At 46.5% G+C, this 10,776-nt stretch overlaps 1 long non-coding RNA gene across 1 annotated transcript; it reads right to left on the reverse strand.

Moving 5' to 3' along the window:
- Positions 1 to 9,451: 9,451 nt before the first annotated feature.
- LOC143998375 (uncharacterized) lies at positions 9,452 to 10,084 on the reverse strand. Its single transcript, XR_013277888.1, has 3 exons — positions 9,951 to 10,084; positions 9,686 to 9,815; positions 9,452 to 9,598 (listed from the first exon to the last, which is right to left on the reverse strand). It is a non-coding gene; the product is annotated as an uncharacterized LOC143998375 (long non-coding RNA).
- Between the last annotated feature and the right edge of the window lie 692 nt (positions 10,085 to 10,776).

The following is a 10,776-nucleotide window of genomic DNA, read 5'->3' on the forward strand; positions in this document are numbered from 1 at the left end:
CCTATCTTAAGGAGTGGAATCACCTTAATGTGTCCTGGTTCGGCCGGGCAGCCCTGCTTAAAATGATTATCTTACCTCGCTTCCTGTACCTGATCCAAACTATCCCTATGGCCTTGCCTGTCAGCTTTTTCTCATCCTATCGGAGGATTTGCTCGGCCTTCCTTTGGAAAGACTCCCCCCCGAGGATCAAATACTCTAGACTTACACTGCCCAAACCTAAAGGAGGTATTGCCCTCCCGGACCTACACAAGTACTATGTAGCCTGTCATCTCACCAGGATTGCAGACTGGAATATCCACCCTCTCGAAAAATTGTGGGTATCTCTGGAAAACGCCTTTTCCCCTGCTCCCATCCACCTCCTTCCCTGGCTACTCCCGAAACAATGGCCACATTCGCTGACCACACACCCATTCATCTACACCTCCTTGATGTTATGCAAGAAAATCTCCCTCACCGTACCTATCGCGCCGTCCCCGGGCCCCTTAACCACACTGCGATGCAACCCTGACTTTCCCCCTGGAAATTCACCCAACTTTCTTCGGCAGGACTGGCCCTTTGAGGACGTCCTTGCCTCGCACTTTTACCTGGGGGGGCAGGATCGCCTCTTTCGATACTCTTAGTAGCCTCTCGAAATCCTCCTCCTTCTCGTTCTGGACGTACCGTCAAATTCGCCACTTCCTCTCCACCCAGGCCTCCCCGGAGGACTGGACGAGACCACTTACCCCTTTCGAGGATTTGTGTAACCGTAAGACGCCCCAAAAGCACCTCATCTCCCTCCTATACGCCCTTATCTCAGACCCGGGCGCCCCGACCCTATCCCCGTCGCAATCCTCCTGGCACAAAGACCTGTCGACCCCCTTAACATCGGCCGAATGGACTAGAATCCATGAATACGCACACGGTGGTTCACTGAATGTCGCCATTCAGGAGAATGGATATAAAATTATCACTAGATGGTACAGGACTCCATCCCGCCTCCACAAATTCTCCCCTGCCATCCCGAATGTCTGCTGGAGATGTAACGCCGATGTTGGCACGATGTTGCATATATGGTGGGCATGTCCGGGCATCCAACCTTTCTGGAGGGAAGTTCATAGACTCATCTTAGCAGTCACCACCTTTGATCTAGACTTTTCACCGGCACAATTTCTCCTCCACCACACGTCCCTCTCCCGGAGGGCCTATTTTAAATCCCTGGCCATGCACATGGTCAACGCTGCAAGGTTGTGTATTCCTAGACACTGGCGAACCACCCGCGCCCCAACTTTCGCGACCATCTCCAGGATTGGTGGCATGGAAGAGTTGATCCACGTCTCCCAAGAGAGAATGGAGAAATACTCCTTTACGTGGGCCTGTTGGTCCCACTTTACAACTACCCCTGAATTTAAACAACATGTTCCCCCAGATTAAGCATTGACTCTCACCTAGAGTCCTGCTATTCATTCCTTCTGCCCCTCAGAGTCTTGGGGCGAGGGGCTACACCCCCCCCTTCTTCTTCTTCTCTTTTTTTTTTCTTTTGCTTCTTTTCTCTCTTTTCCTTCCCTTTCCTTTTCCCACCCCTCCTTGCTTCCCCCCCCCTCCTTTCCCCATTACCCCTTCCCTCCCCTGTTGTCTTCTCTGCTGCCCGGTTTCCAATGCCTCTTTTTGCCCCACCCTTTGGCCCGTATTTCTAATCTAGGGCGACTCGGGCGAGCGCTGGTAGCCACCCGAGTCGCCTTCCTCCCATCACTGGTAATCTAAACCTGGTATAGTTGTTGGAACAGACTTCCCCACCCATTCTCTTCCCAGGAGGTTCCTTTGGGCCCCTCCTTTGCTGTGTTCTTATTGCTGAATGTCTCGGAAGCTGTACCTGTTTATTTGTGATTATCTGTTCCTGTTATTTTTGCAAACCTTAATAAAATCTTTATGGAAAAAAAAAAAGATTAGCCAATGCTGCGTGCTTCTGTTCTAACAGGCGGTGGGCCCAGGTCTGGGGGTCTCCAGAGAGCAAAGATACCACAAAACCCACCTTGGTAGCCTCCAGAGAAAAGGTCCGTGGTTGGAGGGCGAAATATAATTCGCAGGAGTTGCGGAAGGCCCTGAAGCCACTGTGATTCCCAGAAAATCGCTCGGGTGTGGGAACTTTAGGTTCTGGTGGTAACATCGCAACTGTAGGTGCTGGTCCTGCATTAGCTGAAGAAACTGATGGTTGAGGGGCCCCCAAAGATCCGGAGGGGTTGGAAAGAGCAATCACCCGTTCTTCCAGCCGGGTGTAGCCTTGCTGGAGGCCTCAGAAAGTCCTGCCAGGTGTTGACAAAGTTCTTCCATGGCGGAGGCTCCCCGCTCAGGCTCAGACATTGGCTGTCTGCTACTGTCAATGTAACAGGGAACACAGGAGTAAGGTGGGGTACAGGTGCCTGGCAGGATCAACAGATGAGTAGGATGGGTAGGTGAAGTTCAGTGGAGCAGGTAATCACAGCGAATGGATCAGCAGGTAATTTATAGCAGATAACACGGTTCAATGGAATATGTAACTTGCAGCAGATGAAAAGCAGTGCAGGGAAGTAGGCAACTTGTAGCAGATGAACAGTGCAATATACGAAGCAGTGCAGGGAAGTAGACAACTTGTAGCAGATGAACAGTGCAATATACACAGGTACTTGCAGCAGATGAACAGTTCAATATGAGCAGGCACTTGCAGCAGGTGAACAATTCAATAAGACAAGTGACTTGAAGCAGATGAACAGTGCAATATAAACAGGTACTTGCAGCAGGTGAACAGTTCAATACAAGCAGGTTACTTGCAGCAGATGACACAGTTCAATATAAGCAGGTACTTGCAGTAGGTGAACAGTTTAATACAAGCAGGTTACTTGCAGCAGATGACACAGTTCAATATAAGCAGGTACTTGCAGTAGGTGAACAGTTTAATACAAGCAGGTTACTTGCAGCAGATGACACAGTTCGATGTAAGCAGGTTCACCTTTAGCAGACGGATGGTCAAAGCAAGCCGGGTCAGATATCAGACTGGAAGCGAAGTACAAGGGAACAGGCAGGAGAATCGTCACAACAAGCCGGGGTCGGGTGCAGGCAGATTGCAGATGGGTCACAGGCAGGCCGGGTCAAACAGGAACGAATGCTATGGATCAGGTCTCACAGGTATACTGCTGTAGAGCAGACAGCAGAGACCATTAGCAAGAGGCTAGTTTAAATAGGCCGTTTGGCGCCAACACGGACGCACGCACGCGACCGCGCATGTGCCCGCGCACCTGCGTACGAATGTATGCGCGTTCGTACAATCGTGCATACCCGCGACGATCGTAAACCAGAAGACCTGGAGGTCAGTCTCTTCATGCGATTTTCATGACATCCGGTCTCAGGCCCAACTGAGGCAACATAATTAGGGGCATTTCTCTTTAAAAAGTTGTGAAGTATGCAGCATGCTAAAACAATGTGGTTCAGTTTGTACACTGCCATATTTATTGCCATAAGAAATAGACGGAACCAGCTGGTCATTAACCCAAATGCATTCTCCGTGACTCTTCAGGCTCTGGCCAGCCGGTAATTAAAAGCCCTCTTCTCCAGGGTGAGGGTTCTCTGGGGGAATGGCCCCATCAGGTGATCATCCACATCACCAAATGCTTCATTTGATACAAACATAAATGGGAGTCCTTCCACATTCTCTTCTGCAGGTGGCAATCCCAAGCCACCACTCTGGAGACGTCGGTAGAACTCGGTCTGGGCAAAGACTCCACCATCCGACATCCGGCCATTCTTGCTCACGTCCACATATAAAAATTCATATGTTGCCGACACCACTGGCATCAACACAATACTATTAAACCCGAGTGGGGTGGTGGGACGATGTGGACATCTTTCCCATCGTTTGCCCCTCCGCAGTTAGGAAACTCCCAATGCTCAGCAAAATTAGAGGCCACGGTCTGCCATTCCTGGGGCGTTGAAGGAAACTGGAGTCAAAAAAGAAAAAAAAATGAGTACTTTTGCACATAACATTGCAAGCAGATTAGACACAAACATTCTTGGACAACATCAGTATAACATTTATTTTAACCACTTTCAGACCGGACCATTTTGCTGGTAAATGACCAGAGGTCTTTTTACAATTTGGCACTGCGCTGCTTTAACTGGTAATTGCGCGGTCATGCAATGTTGTACCCAAACAAAATTTGCGTCCTTTTCTTCCCACAAATAGAGCTTTCTTTTGATGGTATTTGATTGCCTCTGCGATTTTTATTTTTTGCGATATAAATGGAAAAAGACCGCAAATTTTGAAAAAAAATGATATTTTCTACTTTTTGTTATTAGAAAAATCCAATAAATTCAATTTTAGTCATACATTTAGGCCAAAATGTATTCAGCCACATGTCTTTGGTAAAAAAAAGTCAATAACTGTATATTTATTGGTTTGCGCAAAAGTTGTCACATCTACAAACTAAGGTACGTTTTCTGGAATTTACGCAGCTTTTAGTTTACGACTGCCTATCTCAGTTCTTGAGGTGCTAAAATGGCAGGGCAGTACAAAACCCCCCCAAATGACCCCATTTTGCAAAGTAGACCCCCTAAGGAAATTGATAAGTGGCATGTTGAGCCCATCGAATATTTTATTTTTTTGCCTCAAGCGATTGAATAATGACAAAAAAATAATTTTTTTTTTTTTTTACACAAAGTTGTCACTAAATGATATATTGCTCACACATGCTATGGGCATATGTGAAATGACACCCCAAAATAAATTCTGCTGCTTCTCCTGAGTACGGGGATACCACACGTGTGGGATTTTTTGGGAGCCTAGCCGCGTACGGGGCCCCGAAAGCCAAGAACCGCCTTCAGGTTTTCTAAGGGCGTAAATATTTGACTTCACTCCTCACTACCTATTACAGTTTTGAAGGCCATAAAATGCCAAGATGGCACAAAACCCCCACAAATGACCCCATTTTAGAAAGTAGACACCCCAAGCTATTTGCTGAGAGGCATGTTGAGTCCATGGAATATTTTATATTTTGCCACAAGTTGCGGGAAAATTACAAACTTTTTTTTTTATTTATTTTTTTCACAAAGTTGTCACTAAATGATATATTGCTCATGCATGCCATGGGCATATGTGAAATGACACCCCAAAATAAATTCTGCTGCTTCTCCTGAGTACGGGGATACCACATATGTGGGACTTTTTGGGAGCCTAGCCGCGTACGGGGCCCCGAAAACCAAGCACCGCCTTCAGGCTTTCTAAGGGCGTTACAGTTTTGAAGGCCATAAAATGCCAAGATGGCACAAACCCCCCCCCAAATGACCCCATTTTGGAAAGTAGTCACCCCTAAATTTAGGGGTACACTAGTGAGACTAGGTAATAAATGGCGGGTGCCCTGAAACTATAAAAAAAATAACTAACCAACCAGCGTCACCTGTAACAGTTATATGGTGATCACTGGTGAAAGGGTTAACTAGGGGGCAATCAGGGGGCTTTATGCGGTAGTATATGGGGGTCCCTGGTGCTATAAAAAGCTGCGGCGAACCTAAATACCTACCTGCCTAACTAGCGTCACCTGTGACACTAATACAGTGATCAGAAAAACGATCGCTTATTAGGCTGGGTTCACACTGGAGCGATGTGGGAACGCCACGAATGCGCGGCGGGTTCCCGCATCACATGCCTCTCGGCGGCAGTTCACACTGCCCTATGCGAACTGCTGGGAGTGTCAGTGAAATGTTAATGACACCCCCAGATCAGTTCGCATATCGCAGTGCGATCTGCAAACTCGGATCGCATGGTGTGAACACCCATGCGATCCGATTCTGCTGCGGACCAAAAAAAGGGTCCCGTGCGAGTTTGCGGCAGGTGCGACGGGTGCGACACGAATTCAGCCATACTATCTGTATGGCTGAACTCGAAACGCACAGAGATCGGATGTGATTTGCACTGCAGTGCGGTGCGAATCACATCCGTTCTCATAAACCGCTGCAATGTGAACCCAGCCTTAGTGACACTGGCGACGGGGGGTGATCACGGGGTTAAACCTTTATTGGGGGGGTTAGGGGGGTACCTTAGAACTAAAGGGGGCTAACCCTAACTGCCCTAACAGTTATTACAGTCACAAATGACACCCGCCGGGTGATCAGGGGGTTAAACCTTTATTAGGTAATAAATGGCGGGTGCCCTGAAACTATAAAAAAATAACTAACCAACCAGCGTCACCTGTAACAGTTATATGGTGATCACTGGTGAAAGGGTTAACTAGGGGGCAATCAGGGGGCTTTATGCGGTAGTATATGGGGGTCCCTGGCGCTATAAAAAGTTGCGGCGAACCTAAATACCTACCTGCCTAACTAGCGTCACCTGTGACACTAATACAGCGATCAGAAAAATTATCGCTTATTAGGCTGGGTTCACACTGGAGCGATGCGGGAACGCCACGAATCCGCGGCGGGTTCCCGCATCGCATGCCTCCCGGCGGCAGTTCACACTGCCCTATGCGAACTGCTGGGAGTGTCAGTGAAATGTTAATGACACCCCCAGATCAGTTCGCATATCGCAGTGCGATCTGCAAACTCGGATCGCATGGTGTGAACACCCATGCGATCCGATTCTGCTGCGGACCAAAAAAAGGGTCCCGTGCGAGTTTGCGGCGGGTGCGGCGGGTGCGACACGAATTCAGCCATACTATCTGTATGGCTGAACTCGAATCGCACAGAGATCGGATGTGATTTGCACTGCAGTGCGGTGCGAATCACATCCGTTCTCATAAACCGCTGCAATGTGAACCCAGCCTTAGTGACACTGGCGACGGGGGGTGATCACGGGGTTAAACCTTTATTGGGGGGGTTAGGGGGGTACCTTAGAACTAAAGGGGGCTAACCCTAACTGCCCTAACAGTTATTACATTGACAAATGACACCAATGCAAAAAAAAAAAAAAAAAAAAAGCAATTGGTGTCACTGTGACTGGGGGGGCAGGGGTAATTGGGGGGGTGATCGGGGGGTAAAGGGGGGGTGTGAGTGTGCCTGGCATGTTCTACTGTATGTGTGGTGTGTTGGTGCAACTCACCGAACCTCTCTCCTCGGTGTCGGAACGAAAAATACCGACACGGAGGAGAGAATACATCACTTCCTCTCCTGTGTTTACATTACAGGAGAGGAAGTGATGTCACGGAGGATTTCCATTCGTCGAGAGCGATCGCGAGGGGGTGGCCATGAATGAATGGCCGCCCCCTCATCCCGGATCGCTCTCGAAGGAATGCCGGCCGCCGCAGGCACCGGGGGGGGGCCCGATCGGGCCCCCCACCCGCAGGCAGGCAGGGACTTATATATACGCCCATATGCCTGCCCGTGCCATTCTGCCGACGTATATCGTCGTGCGGCGGTCGGCAAGTGGTTAAGGAGTATTTAAAGACAAAAATATAAGGTCCACTTATCAGATTCCTCACCCCCTCTGATGGCCCATTGGAAAGTTTTTAGGGGGGGAGGGTTATAAATGAGCTTGGGATCCCCCAAAAAAGACTCTGTCACTCTGCCTGAATTTAAGGACAATAATAACATTTGTGCACATTTTAGGGGGTGTTTAGGGTTAAGCACTACAAAGGAGCTGACAAAATATATTGTTAAGTGACTAGTCTAGGTGTGTATGGGCCCAGGATAGCATGCTGGGGAGGCTACGGAAAAAAATATATGCATGTAGGCCAAAAAAGGAGCATTAAAAGCTTAAAGCATGCATGAGTATAAAGAGGACATTCACAGCATATTCCAATCATGGTAATTACAGAATGATGAAAGAAATATAAAACATTAGCATACATGAAATACATAGAATGTGATGTTAAAGGAGAAAACTTACCCTTCTGCAGGACCTGAATGATGGCAGAACAGGTCTCTGGAATAATGATTCCCAGAGCCTCGGGGGTGATGCCTATTGAGAACCTGCAGACTTCTCCCTGTCACCAAGTACCGCAAGGTGGCGACTAGCCTATGCTCAGGAGTGATGGCTTGCCACATGCAGGTGTCCTGCTTCATAATATTAGGGGACAGCAAAGCCAACTTCTACTAAACGAGATAAACACGAGATTAGCAGAAGGAGCCCAAAAGGTGGTGCACTGGGTATTGAACTTCCGTTTTATAGTCCTGCCATACGTGTTGTACGTCACCGCATTCTCGACGGTCTGAATTTGTTGTGGCCGTGTGAATGCAAGACAAGCTTGAGCGGAATCCCGTCGGAAAAACCATCCAAGGCTTTTATGACTAAAATTCTGATTGTGTGTACGTGGCATAATAGTAGTCCTGTGGATAGATTTTCCCATCTGAGCTGTAGATCTCTGCAGCTCCTAAATGAGTTGCCATGGGCCTCTTGGCTGCTTCTCTGATGAATGCTCTCCTTGCCCTGCTTGTCAGTTTAGGTGGACGGCCATGTCTTGGTAGGTTTGCAGTTGTGCCATACTCTTTTCATTTTCAGATGATGGATTGAACAGTGTTCTGTGGGATGTTCAAACCTTGGGATATTTTTTTATAACCTAAAACTGCTTTAATCTTCTCCACAACTTTATCCTTGACATGTCTGGTGTGTTCCTTGGCCTTCATGATGCTGTTTGTTCACTAAGGGCTTCACAGAACAGCTGTATTTATACTGATACAAAGAAAGGGGATAAGAAACAAGAGGGACTGGAGGGCAACCAACCCCCGGGACTTTTATGACGGCACTAAATATACTTAAACCATATATAAAATCATTGAAATTTTTATTTGATGTACAAAAGACATTTTACGAACAAAATAGACAATTACATCCATTAAACATACAAAGTGACAAAGTGCATATACAGAAAGTTGGTATGTGGGCTTATATAGCTCCATCCATTACCACATTCTTATGTGATTTAAACTGCATTGTTTCTTTCCTACATGTTTCGCTCTTCAGAGCTTCCTCAGGACAATTGCAGCAAACAAAAAAACTGAAATTATATAAGAAAATTTGTTTTAATACACATATACAGCATTTTTGTACATACAGTAAGCCCGGAACACAGGCATAGGAAATGTCCACCTGTATGGTTTGACATATCATGATTACATTAGTCTAGTGATGGATTCACTCCAGTCTAACAAGAACGGCCCTAACTGCAGCGAAACCATCACCAGAGAAATATTTTTTTTTATTTGAACATAAGGACATAATTTACATATCAATAGTAAATCCACAAATTGATTGTCAAAAAGGGGGCAACTGAACCATTTTCAAGAATGGCGTCCCCAAATTTATTAGCATATTTAGTGCATAAATGGTGTAATTCTCCTACTAAGGAGAATGCAGATTGGGTTGTAGAACAAAAAAAAAAAAAAAAAAAAAAAAGAAAAACAGCAACTGGACTATGAGATATATCTACTTTTCAACAAAAAAATGAAAATAGAAATAAAAAAATATATATAGAACTAAAGTCTTACCCCATATAATCAGGAAAGTTGCTTGTATTATTTATCGTTAATATCGTATGTTGGGTATATCAATTAACATTGAAATGAGGACAGATAATCTCTTCCTCCTTTACTTATCAAGCCAGCGGACCGCGGCAAGAGCCCCCATTTAGGGATCCCCCATTTCTGTCCCCAAAAGGATCTGCAGAGGCACGAGAAATATGTGTAAAATATATTTTAGCCATTGGATTATGTTTATCAAATGGCGCAGTCCAAATTTCTAACATACCTGGTAGTAATATGACAATGAAGAAATGAAACCAGTTCACACAGCCCGGTATCCACATGTACCATATATTGTCAGATAAAAGTTGGATAAGATGTGTTTCTGAACACGAGAAAATTCTCTGTATTGATCTCTGAAACAGGAAAGATAAACGAAGAGACCAAGTCTTCATTATAGCCATCCCAAAAATGAGAATAAAAAATGCATAGCCCTAAAGTTAGGACTGCAGGCATGTCCAATTAGTCCAGTGAAGACATATTTGTCTTACCTGTTAAATGAAGCAACGTGGTCTATTCGGTGAAGTTTTAGGAGTTTCCTCCATCCGTTTGGTGGCTCCACGTGTCCGCTCCCAATGCTAGCTTGGATAGCACTGACCGGGAGCCGCGAATTTAAACTCGTGTCTCCAGCCCAGCAGCGTCTGACGTCATTGCTGGGCTGCGGGCACACCTAATGGGAGGATCCCCTTCGTGCGCACGCGCGCACGACGTATTTCCTTCGTCCGCACGTAGGTGTCTAGTGCGCGTGCGTAACGAACGTGTTGCACGTCCGTACAACGCGTCAGCCATTTTAGATTCTGGCCGAAGTGAAAGGCTTTGCCAGTAGTGACCCCTAGAAGCCTGTGCTGTGGCCAGGATCCACCATTTGGCCAGAGACAGGTAACCTATACGGTTTGGGGGCTGTCAGCCCTGATTTTAAATTCAAATGAGTCATAATTCAAGCAAATGTGGACACAGGTATCCCGACATAAGTGTCGGTTGCCATATGTCCCTGGTTTCAAATGATGGAAATGGAAACTGAATTGCTTGAGACCGGCAAACCCGAAGAAGGGGATTAACCCATATTTGAAACGGGGCGGGCTGACCAAACCCTCAACTGGTTGAGGAAGGTTGTAGGTCAGATCCGCCCCGGGGTGCCCGTACAGATCAAAGGGGGCAAAAAATAAAGGAGGGTCCCTTTTGTATCATAGAGTGCCTACCTCAGTTCGCTGGCTTGAAAACACCTCATTGTTTATGGCTTTTCGAATAGCCATGGCCCGTGCTATAGGGAGAAAAAAAAAATAAAAAATAAAAAAATAAAAAAAAATAAAAAAAAAA

This window comes from Lithobates pipiens, unplaced genomic scaffold (genome assembly GCF_037356315.1).
Source record: "Lithobates pipiens isolate NorthernLeopardFrog02 unplaced genomic scaffold, aLitPip1_a1.2 Scaffold_19, whole genome shotgun sequence".
In the NCBI taxonomy this organism is placed as follows: Eukaryota; Metazoa; Chordata; class Amphibia; order Anura; family Ranidae; genus Lithobates; species Lithobates pipiens.